This window comes from Danio rerio, chromosome 18 (assembly GCF_049306965.1).
Source record: "Danio rerio strain Tuebingen ecotype United States chromosome 18, GRCz12tu, whole genome shotgun sequence".
Classification (NCBI taxonomy): domain Eukaryota; kingdom Metazoa; phylum Chordata; class Actinopteri; order Cypriniformes; family Danionidae; genus Danio; species Danio rerio.
In genome coordinates this window covers 6,425,351-6,451,264 of record NC_133193.1, presented here as the reverse complement: position 1 = coordinate 6,451,264, position 25,914 = coordinate 6,425,351, and the positions used below count along the sequence as shown (strand labels likewise).

The 25,914-nt window shown below is 34.1% G+C and overlaps 1 long non-coding RNA gene across 1 annotated transcript; it reads left to right on the top strand.

The window, feature by feature from the left end:
* Nucleotides 1-4,399: 4,399 nt before the first annotated feature.
* LOC141378799 (uncharacterized) lies at nucleotides 4,400-16,593 on the top strand. The gene is made up of 3 exons (XR_012394253.1): nucleotides 4,400-4,432; nucleotides 10,647-10,814; nucleotides 14,131-16,593. It is a non-coding gene; the product is annotated as an uncharacterized lncRNA (long non-coding RNA).
* The last annotated feature ends 9,321 nt before the right edge of the window (nucleotides 16,594-25,914 follow it).

Here is a 25,914-nt window from a genome sequence, read left to right as displayed (position 1 = left end):
ACACACACACACACACACACACACAGACACAGACACACAACATTAAATATCTTTACTCCAAGCCTGTAACACAATAATATAGCCATGCATTCTGAAAATGTCTGCTGATTTGCAAAGAATTTATTTATTTATTTATTTATATATTTAATTATTTATTTATATATTTAATTATTTATTTATATATTTAATTATTTATTTATATATTTAATTATTTGTTTGTTTAAATATTTATTTAGTTCGGTTGTTAAAAATGTTCATGTTTATTCATTCATTCATTCATTCATTTAGTCTGTCATTTAGTTAGTTAAAAAAATGCATCTTCATTTTCATTCATTCATTCATTTAAAGAGTGCATCTTTGTGTTTATTCATTCATTTAGTTAAAGAATGTATATTTGTGTTTTTTTATTCATTCATTAATTTAGTTAAAGAATGCATCTTCATGTTTATTTATTTTTTAATTCATTTAGTTAGTTAACGAATGCATCTTCATGTTTATTCGTTTTTTAATTCATTTAGTTAGTTAAAGAATGCATCTTCATGTTTATTTATTTTTTAATTCATTTAGTTAGTTAAAGAATGCATCTTCATGTTTATTCGTTTTTTAATTCATTTAGTTAGTTAAAGAATGCATCTTCATGTTTATTTATTTTTTAATTCATTTAGTTAGTTAAAGAATGCATCTTCATGTTTATTCGTTTTTTAATTCATTTAGTTAGTTAAAGAATGCATCTTCATGTTTATTCGTTTTTTAATTCATTTAGTTAGTTAAAGAATGCATCTTCGTGGTAATTTATGCATTTATTCATTTATTTAGGCAGATAGTTAAAGAATGCATCATGTTTATTCATTTGTTCATTTAGTTAGTTTTGTAATTAAAGAATGCATCTTCATGTTCATTCATTCATTCATTCATTTAGTTAAAGAATGCATCTTAATGTTCATTCATTCATTCATTCCCTTAGTTAATGAAATAAACACAAAGATATATTCTTCATTCATTTATTCAGGTAGATTGTTACGGAATGCATTTTCGTTTTTATTTATTAATTAATTATTTTATTTAGTTAGTCAGATAGTTAGTTAAATAATTCATCTTTGTGTTCATTTATTCATTCATTCAATAATTTATCCAGGTAGATAGTTAAGGAATGCATCTTTGTGTTTATTTATTTAATAATTCATTATTTTATTTAGTTAGTCAGATTTCAATTTATTTCAATTTCAATTTAATTCAATTCAGCTTTATTTGTATAGCGCTTTTACAATGTAGATTGTGTCAAAGCAGCTTCACATAAATGGTCGTAGTAACTGGAACAGTGTAGTTCAGTTTTTAGTGTTTAAGTTCAGTTCAGTTCAGTTCAGTTTAGCTCAGTTCAGTGTGATTTAATCATTACTGAGAGTTCAAACACTGAAGAGCAAATTCATCGATGCGTAGCTCTACCAATCCTGAACCATGCAAGCCAGAAGCGACAGCAGAGAGGGAAAAAAAAACTTCACCTGATGAGAGTGAAGAAAAAAAACCTTGAGAGAACCAAATAAAATAATGCATCTTCCTGTTCATTCATTCATTCATTCATTGATTTATTTTTTCCAGGTAGATAGTTAAGGAATGCATCTTCGTGTTTATTTATTTATTAATTCATTGTTTTATTTAGTTAGTCAAATAGTTAAATAATGCATCTTCGTGTTTATTCATTCATTCATTCATTCATTCAGTTAGTTAAAGAATGCACCTTCATGTTTATTTATTCATTCATTTATTTAGGTAAATAGTTAAAGAATGCATTTTCATGTTCATTCATTCATTCATTCATTCATTCATTCAGTTAGTTAAAGAATGCATCTTCATTCATTCATTCATTCATTCATTCAATCATTCATATATGTATTTAGTTAGTTAGTTAGTTTATTAGTTAAAGAAAGCACATTCATGTTTGTTTATTTATTTATTTACTTATTTATTTTTTTATTATTCATTCATTCATTTGTTTATTTATTTACTTTAGTCACTGCTGTAAATGCATTAAAGAACTTACCAAAATAACAAAAGCACTTAAATTGTCATTTTAATGACAAACGGTTGTTTTGAAGAATCAACATCATATAACCAAGCCGAGAGCTAAAAATGGTGGCAAAATGACAAACCAAGCAAGGCACAGGTGAACACAATCAGTAAATCAATGAGCAACAACAGAATCAAATTATTAATTGGAAATAAACAAAATAAAAATAAAAAAATGACTCACAGTACATATGGAAATTGGTTGAGAAATTGTGTAACCTGAAACTAGATAATCACAGCAGGTTTTCGGCAGGTTTTTAAAGTCAATTAATACTTGACTTTATCTGCTTTACAAATGGAAGTTGAAAGCAAAGCAAAAAAAAAAAAAAGGGTAAAATGCATATTTTGCGGAAAAACTGACTACTAGAGCACTATTTTTATAAGCTAGAACCCCTAAGAAAGGAGCAAGTATTGAATTTCATTCAGCTAATATGATGCAGGGTGTAATTAAGTCAAGATTTACGATAGTAGAAGCAAATGCAGTGAATAGGAGCAAAGCATTTGTCAACTGAAATGCACGACACGTATAATGCACACAGGTGAGCTGAAATACTTATGTGTGTTCTGAATGTGTGAGGTTCCTGTGCGTTTATGCATATATATTTCCCCCGAGTTGTGTTGCTTCTTCTCCACCTGGTGTTCTTCACAGATCTACTCGTGCCTTTATATGTCATTGGGGGTTTGTTGATGTGCATGTTTAGATAAAGTAATCCTTAGCTACATGTTTAGGCATCCACTGGTGTTTGCATGTATATATGAGCTTGTTTGAGCGGTAATGCAGTGGACAAACAGCATCCAGCATTGTGTTTATTCCTGTAATCCCATTCACAAATACTGAATCGGATGCAAAGTGATGGTCAAATAAAGACAAACTGCATTGTTAGAAATGGATAAGCGGAAATGCAGACAAGGACATGGATCATACAACATTCAGAGAACCACTCGCATAGTCTTATTTTTCTGGTGTATTTGTGGGAATAGAAAAAGTTAAGTAAAAAAGTTAAATAAATAACATTGCATGAGTCAAAATATTCAATTTTTCCCTTAGAGCAAAAATCATTGCAATATTAATAATAATAACAATTTTCTTCAGTCTTTAATTTTCAGACTCCAGATTTTCAAACGGTTGTATATCAAATTTTGAAGAAGATTTATTATTAGTTGTATAGTAGTTTTTAAATCATCATTTATTTTATGTTTTTTTTTTTTTTTTTTTGTATTGGTCAAATCCGGTTTCACAAAAATACGAGTATGGTTTACATTTACTATTTAATAAATGCATTTTTAACAAATCATTATTAATTCAATATTAATATGGTTTACAACAGCACAAAACATAATGTAGTTATTTCAATCATTCAAATGGAATATTTTTGGTATTTAGAGGATTTTTAGAAATTAATTAGAAATGAGATTTTTTTTGTAATTAAAACATTAGAAAATATTGTATTTAATCATATTTTTAATTCTAAAAATTAAAATAAGGGCAGAAAACCTAAAATAAAATTAGACTAAAATTGCAGTCTATAAAATAATCTTATTTATAAATGAAAATAAAACTTAAACAATACATTTAAAAAATAAAACAAATATTTTAAAAGATTAACTTTAGGCTTATCAAAATTAGTTTTTGTTTCTTCTTTTACTGTTGTAAACTTAAAAAAAAAAAAAAAAGTTCCTACTGCTAAATATTTTTGTGAGAATACACTTGAGCAACACACACAAAAAAAGAACAACAACATAAAAAAAATTGTTAGGATTGAACCAGCGAACGGGAGGCAAGTGACTGTTGCTAACCGTTGACGAAGGTGAAGGGGGATTTATTTGACACAAACGTGAAATAAATTCCAGCAAATAAGATAAAAAAAGTGACAAAATAACAATGTAGAAAAATAAACTACAAAATATTTACAAAGATAATTACACTCTTGTGCAGCTAAATCAAATAACCTGAACAAAACCCACAGTATCTCGCAAGTATACTGCCACACAATAAACACTACTCACTCCCACAACTACCCATTAACAGTGAGTGTTTGGGAGCCATTTTATATCATTGGCCCCACCCACGGATTATACCATTTTAGAGTTTGATATGGTAACATAGACAAATATACATATAAAAGACATTAAACAAAATATTAATTAATGGAAGCTAATAAGAAGACATGCAGAACGCAAAATACAAAACAACAAGCAACCAATATGAATATAAACAACAAAACAGTGAGTTTTAACACCAGCCATGAGGTCGTGACCCTGATGATGTCACACACAACATGGCCGCTCTGAATGGATGGTGGGCAAATGTTGTATAAATCTCCTAGGCTGCAGTCAGAACAGGTTTGGTTCTGAGGAGTGGATGCTGGTGAGTGTGTGCAATCTTTCAATGGTTTGTTTATTAATAAAGCGTTTAATGGAACATGTGTGTGGTTGTTTTAGTTTGTTATGAAAAGATGATATGGGATATTGTTTAAATTTGATTTATCTTGAAATGGTACTTAAACACAGTGATCACCTTAGACAGTAGACAACAACAAAAATGGTTGTTCATGTCATGAACATATTCATAGCCTACATGTTTTATTTCAACAATTCACTAGCATGTTTATAGCATGATAGTATATTGTTTTAGCATGTTGATACCAATATTTAACTAGCTTGTTGTTAACATATTGCTAACATATTTACCATGTTGGTAGCATGGTTTAACAAACTTATCATACTGTTTTCACACGTTGATACCAAGATTTAACAATGTTAGCTTGTTGTTAATATATTGCTAACATATTTAGCATGTTGTTAGCATGATTTTACAAACTTATAATGTTTCAGCATGTCGATACCACTATTTAACAGTGGTAGCTTGTTGTTAATATATTGCTAACATATTTAGCATGTTGTTAGCATGATTTTACAAACTTATAATGTTTCAGCATGTCGATACCACTATTTAACAGTGGTAGCTTGTTGTTAATATATTGCTAACATATTTAGCATGTTGTTAGCATGATTTAACAAACTTATCATAATGTTTCAGCATGTTGATACCACAATTTAACAGTGGTAGCTTGTTGTTAATATATTGCTAACATATTTAGCATGTTGTTAGCATGATTTAACAAACTTATCATAATGTTTCAGCATGTTGATACCAGGATTTAACAGTGGTAGCTTGTTGTTAATATATTGCTAACATATTTAGCATGTTGTTAGTATGATTTAACAAACTTATCATAATGTTTCAGCATGTTGATACCAGGATTTAACAGTGGTAGCTTGTTGTTAATATATTGCTAACATATTTAGCATGTTGTTAGCATGATTTAACAAACTTATCATAATGTTTCAGCATGTTGATACCACGATTTAACAGTGGTAGCTTGTTGTTAACACATCGCTTACATATTTACAATGTTGCTTGCAAGATTGAACACGCTTAATGTTTTAATATGTTGATAACCAGTTTGCAGTTTAAGAAATTGTTAAAAAAGTTTAACACTGTTTTAGCCAGCTTTAGCATGCTTTAACATTACGGTGCGTTGATTTAACAATAGAGGTAAAGTTAGTTTTATATTCACACATTCGTTCATTTAGAAAGAGGTAAAGTTGGTTTTATATTCACACATTTAGACTTTCCCATTAATAATATAATTTCATAAAGTATTATTTGCAAACTCTAAATAGCGAAATCATATTAGCAGCCAGTGACTATCACAGTACAACATTGTTCACAGTCAAATAAACAGTGTTAATGTTGTTTTCAAGCCACACTTGCATGCTAATTCCGATTGAATATTCAAAGTAACATGGTAAACAATATAGAGACTTCTAAATGAAAGAATGTGTGAAAATAAAACTAACTTTACCTCTATAATTTAACATTATGCAAGTGTGTCTCTACATATTACCAGCATAATTTAATAGAGGCAAAGTTGGTTTTATATTCACACTTTCGTTCAGCTCCATACATTGTTTACCATGGTACTTTGAATACAGGGTCTGAAATCACATGTAGGTATGACTTTAAAATAACATTAGCACTATTTATTTGACTGAACAATGCTGTACTTGGATGATTGTTGACTGCTATTATGATTTTACTATTTAGAATTTCCAACTAATACTTTTCTGAGATTATATTATTAATGAGAAAGCATAATTTTCGCACATTCAGTCTAACATATTTGAAGCAGTTATTAGCAGGTTGTTTGCATGACCAATAGAAATTTGTATGTTTTACATTAATAACATTATTAGCATCTTTGACCTGTTAGCATGATTGATTGTGGGATTACATTGCTGTGTATCTTATGTTGCTAACATGATTAAAAACACTGTTAATGTTTAATATGTTGCTAAAGTGTTTGCAGAGAAACTACTGGTTGCTGGCTTTTAGCAGGTCTACGTTTTCGCAAGCTTTACTGTTGTGGTATCTAGATTTAACATTTTGCAAGCATATGTTTCTAAAATTAGCACGTTATCAACATGTTTTAGCTTGTTGTTGACATGTTTACCACATTGCTGGTTTTATTTTTAATGGTGCCATCATAAGCTAGCATGTTTGTAGCAGTAATTAACATGTTTGCATAACTATTAGCAAGTTGTTTTACATTAATAGCATTATTAGCATCTTAGACCATGTTGTTAACATGACTGATTGTCTGATTACATTTGTGTATCTCATCATGTTGCTAGCATGATTTAGCACAGTATTGATGTTTAATAGGTTGCTAACATGTTTGCAGTTTAACATTGTTGCCATTTGTTTGACAAAAGGTTTTAGCAAGCTTTAACATGTTTTAGCATTTTCTAAAATTTGCAAAATTACCAGCATGTTTGAACATCTTGTTGACATGTTCATCATGTTGTTGTTGTGATGATAATCTGTAACAACATGCTAAACTATTTGTAAGAGTGATTAGCACATTGTTTGCATGACTAGTAGCACTTTGTATGTTTTACATTTATTACCATCTTGACCATGTTCTTGGCATGACTGGTTGTGAGATAACATTGCTGTGTGTCTCATTATGTTGATATCATGTTTTTGTATACTGCTACAATATTTTAACACATTATTATTATTAGCATGAAGTTGCTATCATGTTTTAGTACATTACTTGTTTTCAGTGTCATTTTGTTGTGTGTTGTTAAGATTTTATCACGTTGGTAGCATGTTGCCAGTAGGTTTTAACCAGCTGCTGTATAAGATCATGACTTCATGCACACAGAGCAGTGATACACATCAATACACACGATAATATTAGGCTCTGTTCATTTAATTTGACCTGACTGTAATTAGTCTGATGAACGAGTCCGGTGCCAGGAAGATCTCATTAACCTTGTATTCCCCCATTTCCCTCAGTTGGCGGCTGCCAGCGCAGTAACCTGGACTGCGCCAATGCAGATGGGAGGGGTCAAGCTAGTTAAACACATTATACTGGCAATCAATTTTACTGATGTATTGTGGGATATGGAAGTCAGGGAGAGTCACAGAGATCTTTTATCCCTGTGTCTGTGTACATGTTTCTCTCTGTGGGATATAGGTAAAGAGACTAAAGTGGCTTCCTAATTTGGTAACCATTCAGACTTCAGTGCTTTTCAATATGTTGGGCTTAAAGTTTAAGAAGCGGATGCATGAACATCTCTGCTGACTGTCAATTAAAGCTCATGGAGTCTGCTTTGACCCTTGTGCCCTTGAATCACTTAAGATTAAGTGAGTTAAAGTGCTGCATTTAGTTGGTAAGTCGATATGTTTTTATCCTACTTTGTGACTCGAATTGGCAAACAAAAAGTAGTGACCTAGCGACAGCCTTCCTCCTTTTTGTTGCTAATTTGACATTAACAGTTCATCTGTTAATCATCCAAGGTTACTTATTGTAGTGTATTTCTCATATAATCTGATGTTGATATTTTCTTTTGAATCTGGTATTGATGGATAAATCATGTATATAACACAATATCTATATAACACAATGTGAATATGACAATTTTGTATTTGTCTTGAAATGGTACATAAACACAGTGATCTCCTGAGACAGTTAACAAAAACCAAAATATGGTTGTTCATGTCATGAACATATTCATAGCCTACATGTGTTGTATTTCCACTGTTAGTGTATGTGGCCTTAGTGTATGTGTGCTTGTGTGAATGCGAGAGTGTTTCCCACTACTGGTTTGTGGCTGAAAGGGCATCTGCTGCTTAAAACATATGCTGGTCCATTCCGCTGTGACGACCCATGATAAATAGGGGACTAAGCCTAAGGAAAATTGATGAATGATATTCCCTGTCATTTTGTTGACTGTCATTAACAATGCTTTATGGGATTGTACAGTAGTTCTGTCCCTCAGTAAGTTCACAGTCTTGTACCATTGCATTTTTATATGCTTCAAACCGAAGATTTAATGTTGTGATTTCACTTCATACCTGGTTGGTTTGCCTACCTGCATGCCAACAGTTTATCCAGGGAGTCTCCTGTATTTTTAACACCCGTCTCCCGCCACCCTCTCGTTTTGCTATTTCTGCAGGGAAACTCCCATAAATTGAATTGCCTGATCTACAGTATTTACAAAAAAATCATTTTTGTCCTTGTTTGTCAAGTTGCCAAATTTTGTATAAAGCTCATCACCTCACACAATTGGTGAAATATTTAAATCTCATCCTTTATTACCTCAACCTGGCAACATAGTTACAACCCAGTGGTGCTGTTGAGTGCAGGTGATGGATACGAAATTTATATGGCAGTAGCAATATTAGTATAGGGCTGTGTAATTAATCGAAAATCCAATTTCGATTTTGGCTTTTAACGATTATGAAAAACCATTAATCGAGATCAACGATTTTTCCATCACATACCGTCCCCCAGTTGTACACGTGTTGCTCTGCAAAGCTCAGTTCCATGTGAAAATGACTAAACGCATGTGCTGTAATGGAACTTTTGCTCATCATTTTGCTCATCATTCATATTTTTAAAAGCACAAAGTACTACGTGCTGTTCTGTGCTCGCCGTGCTTAGCCTCGGACAGGTAGCGTGTGTGTGTGTTTGCAGCAGAGCGCACACACACGCACATCTAACGCGATCTTAATGAGAGCGCTTTTTAATGGTCATGGTCAAATACATGCACATTTGTGTCAGAGCGCGGTGTTTAGTGATTATTCATATTAACCCTCATTTGTGTAATAAACTAACAAATTAAGAATCAAAAGACACGAGAAAGAGAAACCATATCAGAGCCGCACTATTCGTGACAGTGTGCGATATTCCTGCTGCTGCCGACTATTTTTATTATTAATCAATAATAAAATAAATAAAAAAAAATACAGTGAAGATGCTTAAAGCACAGTTTAAACATGACAGATTTAATAACTCATTTCTAATAACTGATTTCTTTTATCTTTGCTATGATGACAGCACATTATATTTTACTAGACATTTTTCAAGGTACTAGTGTTCAGCTTAAAGTGACATTAGGCAAGTCATTGTATAACAGTAGTTTCTTCTGCAGACAATCAAACGTATATATATTGCTTAAAGGGGCTAATAATATCGAGCTATTAAAATCGGTTTCAAAATATTTAAACCTGCTTTTATTCTAGTTGAAATAAAAAAAATAAGCCTTTCTCTAGAAGAAAAAAAGATTATTGGAAATACTGTAAAAAATTCCTCTGTTAAACATCATTCGGGAATATTTATATATAAAAATAAATTCACAGGAGGGAAAATAATTTTGACTTTAACTGATAATCGTTTTAAATAATCGTGATTACAATTACGACCAAAATAAATCGTGATTATGATTTTTCCCATAATCGAGCAGCCCTATTATAGTAGTAGACCGATGTAGTTATTCCAGAATTGTGCAGTACAGATGAATTGGGTAGGCTAAATTGTTCAGTGTGTGTGTGTGTGTGTATGTTTCCCAGAGATGGGTTGCGGCTGCAAGGGCATCCGCTGCGTAAAATAAGTTGGCGGTTCATTCTGCTGTGGCGACCCCTGATTAATACAGGGACTAAGCCGACAAGAAAATGAATGATTGAATGGTTTGCTTCATGGTGTATAAAAGTTAAAATGAAAGCCCCATTGGGAAAAAAAAAATGGATGGGAAAAATGTTTCCAGAACTTGCGCTGTGGAAAAATTGGACGTCAATGTACTATACTTAAAAGCTCATTTAATTATGTTTGCAAGATCACTTGGTGGTATGAGAATTACACAAACTATACTTATCCATTTAGGCTAGTAGACTTATTAAAAGTTAATTAGATTTGGTTGGAGGAATTTAATTATAAGTTTGCAATAAGTCAACTTTATTCCGTAAGGTTTGCATGTTTAATTGAAATGATATATTGAACATGTAGTTCCCATTCTGTCTGATTAGTTGAATAAATGACAAAGCTAATCTGAGATGGCAGATGCCTAGATGCTTTGTGTTTTAATAAACTAACTTGTCATCCGACTTTTCACTTTTTTTTTAATCGTTTTTAAGGATAATGTTCCATCATTCTGTGTTCTAGCACAGGCTTTACCAGTGCTATCAGCTCATAATTGTCAATTAACCGCTTTCATTTTCTCATTCTTAGGGTTTTCAAATGCAGAAACAGCCATTGGCACCAGAGTCAATATCTACAGCCTCTAGACCTTCTTCATTAGACCACTTTGATCTCCTTCATCACTCAAAGCCAAACCAATGGACGAGTGGGCGAAATCTGAAAGCTAATTTGATGAGACACGCCTGCAACATCGACTAGGTGAGGTTAAAAGGTTAAATGACCCAACAATGTGTTTGATCCTCAGATTTATCCCGGACATATCGACCATCATCAAACGCATGTTCCTGTCTCGCTAAATTCAATAACTCCCCCATCATGTCATGAAAATCTCATTATCTGCCACTGAACAATATCTCCAGATATCGACTTCTCTGATTGCAACCTTCTTTCTTTCTTCTCCTGTCGGGCGCTGTCATTTGTTTTTTAACTAGAGAGCTGTACGGTCAGCCAATGAGTATGTTAATGCAGATGAAGGGGAACCACTTTATATTGACGGAATAAGATCATAGACTTATTCTTCCACGCTAATGGAAACAAAGTGAAGGGATTTGTAAAACCGACCAGCTATTGACATATACGTCCAGGCTGAGCTGGCTGATAAATGATATATTCATGAGTTTTAGAAACATTCGTGGATATTGTAATCTAGAAATGCTCTTTTTAGTTAGTCATTAAAGGAATGGTCAATTAAACTAATTCTGTTATTAATTACTCACCCTTATGTAGTTCAGATCCCCTGAGACCTTTGCTCATTCTCAGAATATGAATTATGATATTTTAGATGAAATACGAGAGCTCTCTCATCCTCCATAGACAAGATGTTCATAGAACCAAAAACATGACCAATACATTTCATGTGGCTTTAGAGGTTCAACTGGACCCATACAAAGCTCTATCAACACAATTGCACAAAAACAAACAAACAAACAAACAAACATGTAAGCGCAGCTTTGTTCATCTATGTATCCAATGACAGGTTTCTTTAAGTTTCCTAAAGTCTAGTTAGGTTAGATTGCATTGGTTTTTGTCTCTTTTCAATGTCTTAGAAAGATTTTCACTTTTGAAAAAATGTATTTTAAAAATTGTTTGCAATTGAAAGCATCTGTTATGTCCAAAGGTCTGATACATGTCTTTAAAATGTCTGCTGGATGAAAATTCGAATTTTTAAACATCTATTTAACATCCAAAAATTGACATCGAATAGATGTTTTGCAGAGAAGCAAATGCTCTAATGCAGTGGTTCTCCAACTTTTTTCACCAAGTACCACCTCAGAAAAAAAATATGTTGCTCCAAGTACCACCTTAATGACCTGTCAGCATTGGGATATAAAAATATGGGATACGCCCCCAACAACCATTACAAATATGGGGAGGAAATTAGCTTCACATGATAGAATACATAACAAACATTAGAAAATTGTAAATAAAATAAAAGGTTTAGCTTTTTAAAATCAATTCACTAATCACATCAGTCTAATTGTACACGTTAAAGGGTTAAAAGTGTTTTTTTTTTTTAGTTTTTTTTTTTTACTTTAATTATTTAGCGATTCCTCCACGTACCACTAGAAGGAAGCCTGCGTACCACTAGTGGTACACGTACCAAAGTTTGAGAACCACTGCTCTAATGTCTTCAAGATGTAAACAATGTTGATGTATAAATGTCAATTTAGGATCCAAAAATTGACATCTAATAGATGTTTTGCAGACAAGCCAATGCCATAATAAATGTCTTTCAGATGTAAACACAATAATGATGTCTAAACGTCTATTTAACATGCAAAAATTTACTTCTAATAGATGTTTTGCAGATAAGCAAATGCTCTAATATCTTCAAGAGGTAAACACAATGTTGATGTATAAATGTCTATTTATTATCCAAAAATTTACATCTAATTGATGTTTTGCAGATAAGCAAATGCTCTAATGTCTTTAAGATGTAAACACAATGTTGATGTATAAATGTCTATTTAGGATCCAAAAATTGACTTCTAATAGATGTTTTGCAGATAAGCAAATGGTCTAATACAGTGGTTCTCAAACTTTTTTCTTCAAGTACCACCTCAGAAAAAAATTGTCTCTCCAAGTACCACCAAAGTGAGCAGTATTGAAATACAGTAGGGCAGTGGGCCCAATAAAGCAGCTACAACTCTGCGCAGTTCAAAAAACGTGGCAGATTACTTCAGAAATATAGGCTAAATGTCATATGTAGCATATTATATCCATAATTTTTGACATTTTTTTAAATGTGTGTAGCATGTACATGACATATTTCATTCCTTCGCGTACCACTAAAGGAAGCCTGTGTACCACTAGTGGTACACGTACCACAGTTTGAGAACCACTGGTCTAATACATATCTTTCAGATGTAAACACAATGTTGATGTCTGAACGACTATTAAACTTCCATAGATTGACATCTAATAGATGTTTTGCAGATAAGCCAATGCCATAATAAATATCTTTCAGATGTAAACACAATAATGATGTCTAAACGTCTATTTAACATGCAAAAATTAACTTCTAATAGATGTTTTGGAGATAAGCAAATGCGGTAATAAATGTTTTTTTTTTCAGATGAAAGCACAGCATCAATGTATAAATGTTTATTTAACATCAAAATTTGCTTTTAATAGATGTTTTGCAGATTGGCAAATGTTAATGTTTTATTATTATTTACAAAACAAATAGTATACATTAACAGCAAATACATTAGCAAACAGTTCAGCTTATTAAAATTATTAGCTATTATAACAAAATAGATTCAAGTTATCAAATCTCATTAGCCGTTTCTTCACTGTATAACTGACACATATTGATATCATTTGATAACATTAAGAGGTGTCACTTTAAAAATGCACACATCAAATGTTATAATGTTAGCAGTCAACTTTTTCTAACTTTTTATGCTCATTTAAGTTGAAATTACTTGTGTTTGAAAAAAAAAAAAAAACAGTACATGGAAGCGCCGGCGAAGTGAGGCTACAGTAATGCGCTTGCGTCTTTCTAATCTGTGGTGTGAGGACATTTCAGTTTTGCCGGTAAGTATAATGCCAATAAAAGAACGAAAAATAAAAGAACAAAAAAATAACTGTGCAAGCATTGTTTTACACGTATAAGCATGACTGCACATCTGCAGCGCCATCACCCAGCAATATCACTGTCTGAAGGCAGGATAGCAGAGAAGGTAATAAAGTCCTTCAAATAGCAACAATCCCTCTCTGAATCTTTCAAGCAAACATATCCAACTGGCCCCGAGAGACACGTAAAAATAACAAAGGCAGTGCGGGTGTTTATTGCTAAAGATTTGCAGCCGTTTTCAGTGATTGGAGATGTGGGCTTTTGTCATTTTATAAAAGCACTCGATTCGCGTTACAGACTACAGTCACGCATTTTTTGGATGGTTTATTTATGATTACTTAAGTACAAATATGTTTATTTGAAATGGCCAATTTATCTTTATTAACTTCACATGTATGTTTATTTTCAAAGTGTAGGATTTTATGTGTTCCCCAGTTTGTACATGAGCGACCAGCAGATGACCCCTCCCATCTGCATTGGCGCAGTCCAGGTTACTGCGCTGGCAGCCGCCAACTGAGGGAAATGGGGGAATACAAGGTTAATGAGATCTTCCTGGCACCGGACTCGTTCATCAGACTAATTACAGTCAGGTCAAATTAAATGAACAGAGCCTAATATTATTGTGTGTATTGATGTGTATCACTGCTCTGTGTGCATGAAGTCATGATCTTATAGAGCAGCTGAGATTTCAGTGCTCATTTTTTTTTTTATATATACAATACAGTAGGAACTAGTGTACTTTTCTTGGCTTTTAAGTAAAACAAAATGAGTATTGCAATAAATCGTTTTTTATTTGACTTAACCTCTTACTGTTTCTATTGCCTATAGCATAAAAAAAATTACATGTCAAGCCAATAGAACCGAACCGAAAACCATGTTAAACCGAGGTATGTATTGAACCGTGGGCTAACTGTATTGTTGCATCCCTAACAGCCAGTATGTTTAGAATGTTGATAACATGTATGTCACTCACTCATATGCCAACAGCTTGATTTACAAGAACCAAATAAATCAATTCACTACTATTAATCTGAGATCCCAGGGCATCATAACAAATGAGGAGAAGTCAGAAGCCATTTTTATAAGATTATACGAGCTGAAGCCGAGAGCCAGTATTCCCGCTGTGACTGTGGGATTGTGCTTTGATCGCTACACACACTATTAAAGAAGGATTCTGTTTTTTAGAGAAACAGTCTCTGCTTGACCACTTTTAGGTTTGACCTCTATGGACAAACGTCCAGATGAAAGAGAAATGAAGAAAAAAGTCAAATAAAAAGACACGGATATTCTTCTTAAAAGCTGCAGCACTCAAAAATGAACTTCCTCTGAACTTCCATTCGATGTTTTAAAAAACAGGACAACTACGTCAGCCTCCAGAGGGGTGTTTTAAAAATGAAATAAAAGACTTGCTGCTTTTTCATCTCAAAAAACTCGGTGTTTACCCTCAGTCCAGCAAGCAGAGTGAGGAACAACAGCACTGGAGGCCTGCAGGAGGTTTTCGTTTGCTGCCATTGAGTGTGCGGTGGCTATGGCGGGTGCCGTTGTGCCGTCTCTGGGGTCTGTCGTTTCAAAAACACGCCTGCTAATTAGCGGCTTCATAAACTTCTTAAGTTTCTGTAACTTGAAGTGTACTGTAGGCTAGGGTGGGTTCAAAACATATCTTGATATTTGTCAGCCCTTCTTGATGGTGTTTGGTGTATTTACTGTACAGTGTTGATTATTTATTCATTTACCCTTTCCTAAGTATATTCACGATTCTTGAAGAGTAGAAGGTACGTTCAAAAAGTTTTGCAAAAAATTCTCTTATGCTTGCCAAAAAAGACCAGTCAGCATCATGTAAAAGATTATTAAATATGCTTTATAATGTGCTTTATATTGATGTTTGGTTTGTTATGAAAGGATGATATGCAACTACACCCCCTGACAAAAGTCTTGTCGTCAATCCAAGTTGTACAACCAACAAATAGCAACTTGGTTTCTAGTTGATCATTTGAAAAAGTGGCAGACGGAACATTTTTCTCATGAATCATCTGTTGAAATGAATCCCAATTATCACAAATACTGCAGAAGACCTATTGGAACCCGCATAAACCGCATGGAAGTTTGGTGAAGGAAAAATCATGGTTTGGAGTTACGTTCAGTATGGGTTTGTGCGAGAGATCTGCAGAGTGGATGGCAACATCAACAGCCTGAGGCATCAAGACATTTGTGCTGCCCATTACATTACAAACCACAGTACAGGGCAAATTCTTCAGCAGGATAGCGCTCCTTCTCATACTTCAGCCTCCACATCAAAGTTCCTGAAAGCAAAGAAGGTGAAGGTGCTCCAGGATTGGCTAGAGCAGTTTCCAGACATAAACATTATTGAGCATGTCTGGGGTCAGATGGAGGATGCAATAAAGATGAATTCAAAGAATATTGATGATCTCTGGGAGTCCTGCAAGAAAGCTTTCTTTGCCATTCCAGATGACTTTATTAATAAGTGATTTGAGTCGTTACAGAGATGTATGGATGCAGTCCTTCAAGCTCATGGGAGTCAAACGCAATATTAATTCTTTTACCACTGCAGCATTACTTTATATTCTATACCAGAGATTAAAAATCAAGGCATGATCATATGTTATTTTGGTAAAATAAGCGTAATATAGAGGCCTTTGTCTTTCATATAAACCACTTCTAATACCAAATGATCTTTTAGAAGTCAAGTTCTAGCTTACAATTGAGGAGGCATTCAGTGATTTAGCAAATAGGCAATACATACAAGTGGTAATTATACAAAGAAACCGTAAATGCTCAGAGATTTAAGCACTACTCTCAACTCAACTCACTTTATTTCTATAGCCCTTTCACAAATCACAATGGATTACCAAAGTGCTGTACATAAAATCAAATAAAAAAGCTTGTAAAATATACATAAAACCAAAATACATAAACTCTCATCACATGATTAAAAGCTAAAGAAAATAAGTGTGTTTTCAGTGACCTCTGTAAAGACTTAAAAGTTTGAGCTGTTCTTACAGAGAGTGGGAGAGCGTTCCACAGTCTTGGAGCTGCTACTGAGAAAGCTCTATCACCTCGACATTTTAAGCGTGATCTAGGAACTTGCAAATAGAGACGATCCATAGAGCGAAGAGATCTTACAGGGTAATATAGGGTAAGCATGGGGAAATGTATATATATATATTTTAAATATAGAAGAGTCTTTCTACAGGTGGTTTGTCAAGCCCATTCACCTGTGTGAAACTTGCTTCATAAATGTATTTATTTATTTTTTAGATATGGAGTGATTGCAAGAAAGTTTCTGATGCAAAACTGGTCCAAGGGTCTGTTAAAGTGGGTGTATATATATATATATATATATATATATATATATATATATATATATATATATATATATATATATATATATATATATATATATATATATATATATATTGCAGTCTGATTTTTTTCGGGGTTAATTAATGTGATATCCCGATTGCAACAGAGAAATACTGTAGACTGAAATACTGTAAAAAGATATCTCTGTAGATGGATGGAACTTACTTGTAGGTTTCAAACAAGCCTGAAGGACTTAATTAGTTTGATCAGCTGTGTTTAATTAGGGTTGGAACTAAACTGTGCCGTGCTGCGGCCCTCCAGGAATTGAGTTTGACATCCCTGAAATAATGTAATTCAAACACTTTCAGTTAAATAGACTTAAGCATTCATTTGGCTGAGAGATTAAAAACCGTTTAAACACAAGCGCCATGAGCAGCAAGCGAGCGCAGAAACTCCATTGAAAAACAGGTGGTAAAATTAACTACCATATTTTAAGGACATGGTGTTAAAAACATGGTGTTATTTAATGCAGTGCTTCTTGTTTGGTCTGAGAACCACTTTGTATCATATCTCAGCCAGACAATGAAGATTGTTTTTTTTTTTTTTTTAAGAAATCACATCTTAAACGCAGCGATTTTGTATGGGATGACTATTCATCATAAGCCCTGGGGCCGGCTGACTGAAATTAAAAGTCTGTGTGTGTATATATCTCATTGAACCTGTGGCCTTGGCTTTGCTGTGGCTTCCCTGTACATTTTTAGCTACAGAAATTCTTGGAAATGTATAAATGAAGTATATTTGGATATATTTAACATTCTGAACTCCTTAAGATGGATAAGACACAATGACACAGTAAAGGAGCACAGTCGTTTTTTTCATTCCCCTTCTCTCTCTACATTGTTTGTTTTGCAGTTACAGAAAAGCCTATCTCAATGTTAGCATAATCCAAACGCATTCTCTAGCTCGGGGAAAACTGACTGAAATTCTGATAGAGTTTTAATGTTGTGTCCACATCCGAAAGATGCAGCTGACAGATGTGTTTCAGTCCTAGCGTCGGCACATCTCTTATTCTCTCTAATGTTTCCCTCGATTACTCTGGGGGTGAAGCTAAAATAATAGAGGCTTTTGTAAATAAACGAGTCGTGCCTTGCTTTTGATATTGGTTGAAACTCCCTGCTGATGCGGCCAAAAGAGAATTCACATTTTCACTCTGCATGTTTGGAGGGGATGAGAATGACTAAGAGAAACAGTGTGAAAGTCAGTGTTAACCTTACAGAATTGCTGATGACAGGTTGACGAAGCTGTCTTTGTTTTTTATTTTATTCAGAGTGAGGTGAACTAAAATGAATGATTGTGACATGACAAAACTGATTAAATTGAAACAGCATTTTTGGCCAGTCATAAAGTAGACAGGGATGTTTACATGGCAATAATTTATAATGTGTGTTTTGGAAAGGCTTTGCTTATAGATGACCGTGAACTAGATTACATGTACACCAATATGTTGAAAACTTACAAAAATCAGCATATCACAATAATGTGTACGTAATTACGCAACTTAGAAATGTATGTAGATATACTTACTGTTGTCCAAATGTTTTCTGCCCACACAGAATCATAAAAATGACTGAAAGCACTATATTATGCATGCCAGGCTTTGTAGATGCTGATGCCACTTTGCAAAGAAACATGTGCATGCGCTCATGCACTACACTCCTGCAGTCCACCACTGCTGTTTGCATAAGTTTGCATTGCAAATGAATGCATTTTCAGCCCCCCAAAACCTATTGCCATCTAAAAGAATTGGCAAAGCACTTAAAGTTTGTCCAGTCCCCTGGAGCAGAGCCCTATTGACCACCTCTGTATACACTGCTCTCTGGTTTAGGAAACGCTTTCCTCTCCACACCAGCCATCTCAGTCCCCAGTGATTGAGTATTTTCAGCAGCAGGGGACATTGTAAATGCGCAAAAGATCTCAGCTTATGCCAAAAAACAGATATTCTGATGTTTCTTTTTAAAAATATGTAAAATCCCAGGACAGTCACAGTTTTAGTTTGATTGTAATAACGAGCCTTATTTAGTTTGTGTTGTTCTCTTTGTCTGTTTGTTTGAATTTTGTTTTAAAATGACAATTTAGCTATTCAGTAGATAAGGATTAGGAGGCCATGATGAGTAAGGGCCAATGGAGGGAATTTAGCCACAACTCTACTCTTTACAAGAATTGCCATGGACCACAGAGAGTCAGGACCTCAGTTTAACGTCCCATCTGAAAGACGGCACTCACTGACAGTATAGTATCCCCTTCACTATACTGGGGCATTAGGACTCAAACAGACTGCAGTTTGAGCGCCCCCTGCTGGCCTCACTAACTTTCAACAGCAACCTAGTTTTCCCATGTGGTCTCCCATCCAGGTATTGACCAGTCTCTGCCCTGCTTAGCTTCAGTAAGTTAACGGTCTTAGGCTGCAGGGTGATGTGACTCTGGCTGATGACAATAGCAGGGAGGAAAAAGGGACAATCTTAACTTCCATTTCTTTAAAATCGCATAATAGAGGCATTGTAATGTTGTGAGCATTTCTTGTCTGAACCGTGTTTATCTGTATGCTATGGTATTATTTCAAGCCCAGCTGAGAGCATGATCTCCGCTTGACTCCGTGCTCCCGTGTTTGCCCTTTGGCTTTCTATCTCTTTTTGCGAGAATACAAATCTGTGCAGAGAATACTCTGTTGCTTCTAATGAGAGCCTGTAAGATTGAACTCCAGCCACCAGAGAGCATGAAAACCACACTCCGTTTTATCTCCTCGTCTTTGTACTGCAAACTTGTGTAAAAACTTTGTGTTTGCAATTTTATATATTGATATAAAAATCCCAAAGAGGACTAAACATGTGAGGGGCTTTCTGAAGCAGGGAATGGGCTTTGAAAGACATGATAATTTAGGATAGATAAAGAGATACAGCCTACAGTACCTGCCTTGTATTTTACGCTTCAATTCAGCGCCGATGTTCAAGTTCACGCTTTGTTCTTTAAATAATTCCTAACCATCTAAAAATTATTTCCTTTTTTTTCTGCTGCCTGTTAAAATCATTTATCCTCTGTCACTACCGTTGAGCTATTTTCAGAGTTGAGTTGTGCATAATGTGAACTTTTTATTGTTTGCTGCTCATTAAAAGAGTTTCTGCATGATTGTCTTAAGCACGTCGCTATTAGTTCTTCACAAATTGGTTTGGGTGACTTTAAAATCTCTGGAAGGACAATGATGAAACCTTCTTCTTTGATTTATAGTGCTTTATTCTTTTATAGACAAGTAATTCATTAATAATAAGATTAGATTGTTGTAAATGACTCTCTTTCTGTGTGGCAATCGACTCCTTAATAATCTTTTAAAGCAAAATTTCAGGCATTGGGTGGTTAGGTAGGTAGCTGCTCCTTCTGCAGGCATCTAATCGATAAATCTCTATGTATTTCTGGATGTGGATCAATAAAGTTTCCCTCTCAGCGAAATACTGCTTCTGTGTCTCGCTTCTACCTGGAGTCACCGAAAGGTTGGGAGAAATCCATACGGCCTGGACGTCGACGACAGCGCTGTTATTTTCATAATTGTCGAGAGCAGCTGAAAGTGTACGAGCGTTCGTTGCGTCAGCCTTCAGCTTTTGTCTGAAAGTGTGAAACTTTATAATTGGATTCATACCGTTTTAACCTCTGTTTCCTCTTAATGAATTGTTCTAACCGTTGCACCTTTAGACAATAGGCTATGTTTTGCACAGCAGCACAAAAAAAGGGTTCACAGTTTAAATAATGTCACCGGAAATGTCACAAATTCCCCAGTTTAGGGAGCAAAGAAATTAGTTTGTAGCCTATTTTATGTGCCTCTATTCTGTTTTATTCTTATCTAGTTATGGGTTTAATGCATCTATGGATGTCGCAGTGACCTGTAGCTGTCAGAAATGTCTCAGAGATGGGTTTGTTGAATGTGTGGCTAATGTGAAACGCTTTTTGATAAGAAAGTTCTAAAATCAGCTCTGATAACAGTAACAAGATTCATTATACTTCATTCATGACATCTGCTATAATATATCTCTTTTTGTGTACATAGTTGAAGTCAGAATTATTCGCCCCCGTTTATTTTTTTTCTCCAAATTCTGTTTAACGGAGAGATTTTTTTTTAACACATTTTTAAACAAGTTTTGATAACTCATCTCTAATATTTGATTTATTTGAACTTTGCCATGATGACAGTCAATAATATTTAACTAGATATTTTTCAAGACACTTCTGTTGGGATAAATTGCAGACCGTCTGTGTATTTCCTCAGTAAGCTGGAGCTCCAGGAAGGCAACAACAACTGAGAGATGTGAATCCAACAGTTTATTGCTCTCTTCTAAAGAAGACTGGGATATTCCTCAGTCCCATGTAACTCAGGGTTACATGGGCTATGAATACGTGCAAATATTCAGCTCAGTTAGGCAGAACAATTTTATCCAGTGCTCAAGAATGTCAAGGCGCAACGTCAAGGCGTTTAGTACAGGGACAACTTACAATAAGATAACACACAGTTAGAAAACAGAATATTTGTAGAGTGACTACATGGATATTTCTTTCAACTTCTTTACAGCTTAAAGTGACATTTAAAGGCTTAACTAGACAGGTTAGGGTAATATGGCAAGTTATTGTATCCCAATGGTTTGTTCTGTAGACTATCAAAACAAATAAATGCTTATGATATTGACCTTAATTTGTTTAAAAAAGAGAAATAAAAACTGCTTTTGACCTAGCCGAAATAAAACAAATAAGACTTCTCCAGAAGAAAAAATATTATCAGACATACTGTGAAAATTTCCTTGCTCTTTTAAACATAATTTAGGAAATATTTAAAAAAAGAAATTCAAAGGGGTGCTAATAATTTTGACTTCAACTGTGGGGGAAAATAAGTATTCAACATGTCATATTTTAATCAGATAACAAATTACTAAAGGTGCTGTTGACTGTCCTGGCAGCTTAAAGACCCCTCTCGTATGGAGAGTGAAGTCACATGCATTGCTCAGGTGTGATTTGTTTCACAGACTTAAACAGAGTGTTAAAATCTTGATGGTTCTGAGGGTCTCGTCTATCAAATCTGATTTTTGTTTTGTATTTTCTATTGAATTCACATCAGGTGATTGTCTGGGCCATTCTACAGCTTTATTTTATTTATTTTTTCTCTGAAAGCATTTGAGAGTTTCCTCGACTGTTTTAGATCTTTGTCTTGCTGAAATGTCCACCCTGGTTTAATCTTCATCATCCTGCTTATGTAGATTTTGGACTGAAACAGCTGATATTAATTTACACTGATATAAGGCAGAGGGTTGCTGAAGATCTACTAAGAGGTTCCAGCTGCTGTCTGGGCGTTTACTGCCATTTTAAATCTCCCTTCATGTGTTCAATACTTTTTTCTTCTTTTCATTTTATTACACACAGCCTAATTTGTAGACTGATTAGATTTGTTTTATATATTTATTTCTTTGGTTGTTATCAACATCTGGTGAAAAGTTCAAGTCAACAGCACCTTTAGAAATATGTTTTCTGAGAAAAATGGTGACTCGTTTAATACTTATTTTCCCCACTATGCAAAGTTTTATTTATGGATTCAATTGAGAATAATTCATACTCAGATTGAGAGTTGTATATAGCATAAAATGGATCAAATGTTTTTTTGTCTTTATATTAACGTTTTTAGTTAAAATTGCCACTTTTTCATTATGTAATGTACTCTATGTACCTCAAAATGTTGTATTTTATTTTTGTGTAGTTTAATGTATTTACATATTCTGTAGTGACCAATAGTTGTCATAAATGTCTTAGAGTTTTGTGTCAAATATTATTTATTATGAAAGATGTTGTAATATAATTATATTAAAAGTATACATTTCACCAGTTTAATTTTCTGTGAATAATTCGATCAGAGAAATGTATATATATTAAATTGGTAACACGAATTTTGCTATTAATGTTGTTTTTGCCACACTCAAGTTTCAAGTTAAAGACATTGTAACTTACCTTTAACTTATACAGGCTGGGGCTGGGCTATTTAGTCTAAAATCGAAATCCTAATTAATTGAAGATTTGAACTCCATTGCAAATAATGAACGATTATTTTTAATTTTATTATTTTATGTTTTTGCCTTCATAGTTCACTTACAATTTTTGTATAGTAAATATGCTTACATATCACAGGTGAAAGATTTTTGAATGTAGAATGGATTACTTGATTTTAAAAATAATTGAAGTAAACGCATCTAATATCTGTGATTATTTATTAAACACCAACGTTGAACAACCGAAATTAAAACGCGTCTCTCTGCTCTGCCCACCGATACCAAACCAACCAATCACAAAGCTTGTATTGAGTATGTGAAGGCTGCGCTGGACTGTACTCGTGCCCTTGGCAGATGTATAACATCATAATAACATAATAAGTATGAATAATAAGTAGGCTATAAATCATAATATGATATTATTCAGCCTTAACAGAGCGTGGTCACATTACCTGAAAAAATTTGAGCGATTATAGATTCTGAATGTTGATTTCGATTACTTTTCGGTTAACCGCTCATCCCTACGCTGCATTATTTTATTATTTAATGTTTGCACAATTAAAATTGCACATATTCATCGCACTCTGTTCCACTAATTCATCTTGAATAGGGTATATGCAGATCTAGTGTTTCTTCCCATACTGAGAAACTTCCGGTGAACGGTTAATGTGACTTTTTATATTTTATGCAGTTCCTTTTACAGCATCAGTGTTGTAATGTAATTAAAATAGAATCAGTTAAATAGACATGGTGCAGGAAGATATAATTGAATGCAGTGCTTCTTGTACATTTATGAGACCCACTTTTATATCATATGTCAATCAGGCAGTGAAGATTGTTAATTCTGAAAGAAAACAAACCTTAATTGCGGCGATTTTGTAACTGCATAAAGTTCACCGGAAACTTTTGACTCAGGTCACTGACAAATTAAAAGTCCTTCTGCATATGTAAACCCCCACTGTACATATACATTTGTAATTGTTCATATCTGTCTGCATATCACTGGTTATTAATATCAACCTGTACATATATTCATCTATTGTAAATCTCTGTTCATAGTATAAACATAGTTAATACATCTGTAAACATCACCATAGCTTTTCTATAATTTCACTTATAGCTATTTCCTGCACTTGCTACTATTGCACTCCTGGTTAGACCTAAACTGCATTTCGTTGCCTTATACTTGTACGTGTGTAATGACAATAACGTTGAATCTAATCAAATCTTAATAACCTTAATGTCATGCTTTCATTTAATTTACTTAGTAACAGGATATAGCGGTCAAATAGAAATATAATTTATTTTAAACAGAAAAGAGCAGTGCATTCTGTAGTTTTCCAACTTAGGCAGCTCATTGTTAATGTGAAATAGTGAATCAGTGGACTGACACGTCACATTGACTTCCCAGATCTCATCTGGTTGTTCCTGCACATGTGGCTTCATGTCTTTATGTGTTTAACAAGATCTGTGACCAAACTCCCTTCGCAGTAAATTGGATGTTAAAAGAGCTGACAGCAAACCTTAACACGCAGCCCTTGTTATTTTAGACTGTGACCCTTATCTCTCCTGCGCCACTGCTTCAACACGCCACTAAACACATTTCTATATTACTCTACAGCAGTGATTCCCAACCCTATTGTCACCAAAAACAGTCTGGTTAGGAGGTTAATGTAAGGGATCGGGCAGTTTCCTCGCAGAATTATTATCAGCAACTCAACCCTGTTGAATATGAATGGAAAAACATGCAAAACCATCATGCTGGATGTACTTAATCTCGCTTATTACATTGCTACGTACCATGTAATTGGCACTGTTTTAGGATGTGTGGGATCATTTAGGATTTTGAATGGTAAAATATGGGTCTCCTGGATAGGATTGGTTGGGAACCATTGCTCTACACGTATGTTTTTCAAGGCTGGTACACACCACGTCCATTCAGTTCATCTTCATTTCTATAGCGCTTTTAGATGGTGTCAGCTTAACATAGAAGTTCTCGTAAATTGAGACCACGTCAGCCCAGTTTTCAGAGTTGAAGTTTAGTTTAGTTCAGGTCAGTGTGTTGTAAATATCACTGCTGAAAGCCAAAGCACTGAAAAGCAAATCCAAAGATGTGCAGAAGAACCAGTACCCCTAAGAAATGGGACACCACTACAATGCCCACACACATCATATGTCATCGTGATCTCTTGCTTCATATGAGATCGATGATGATGACTGCTGTAGTTTTTGCAGTTGTGTTATTTTTTGCTATTTATCTTCAGGAAATCACTGAAGGCAACGATATGTTATCATAATTATATAATGTGGGAATAAGATTGTATCTGTACTGTGCATTTACACCATGGCCATATTTATCTATGTAAACACACGAAAACAACATTAACATTATAGCAGACACTGTTAAAAGCTGATACCCAGCTACTAGATTTTTCTGACAAGGTATTTGAGTATCATCGAGTGTCAGATGTGTCAGATAACGCCGTTATGAATGAATTAAAACATGCTTGTTTAAATGCATAATAATGACAAAAAATATATAAAAATTGTGCATCTCCTGACTTTGGTGTGCCGCCATGCTGCCGTGGTAGCATGTAGAAATTATCGTATTCCCTGGTTTCAAGTGTGGTCCTGAAAAATTGCAGTTCGAAAGGGTATCTACCTCTTCCCCTTAGCCCTACGCCTTCAAGTTAAAGATAATCGGGACACGCCTACCCCTTTACATGAAGGCACAATACAAGGCGTAAGGGGTAGAATTGGGATTGGGCCTTGAAGTTATGCAGGAAAGTGGAAAAAACTGAAATGCATGCAGAAATTTAGACTACTA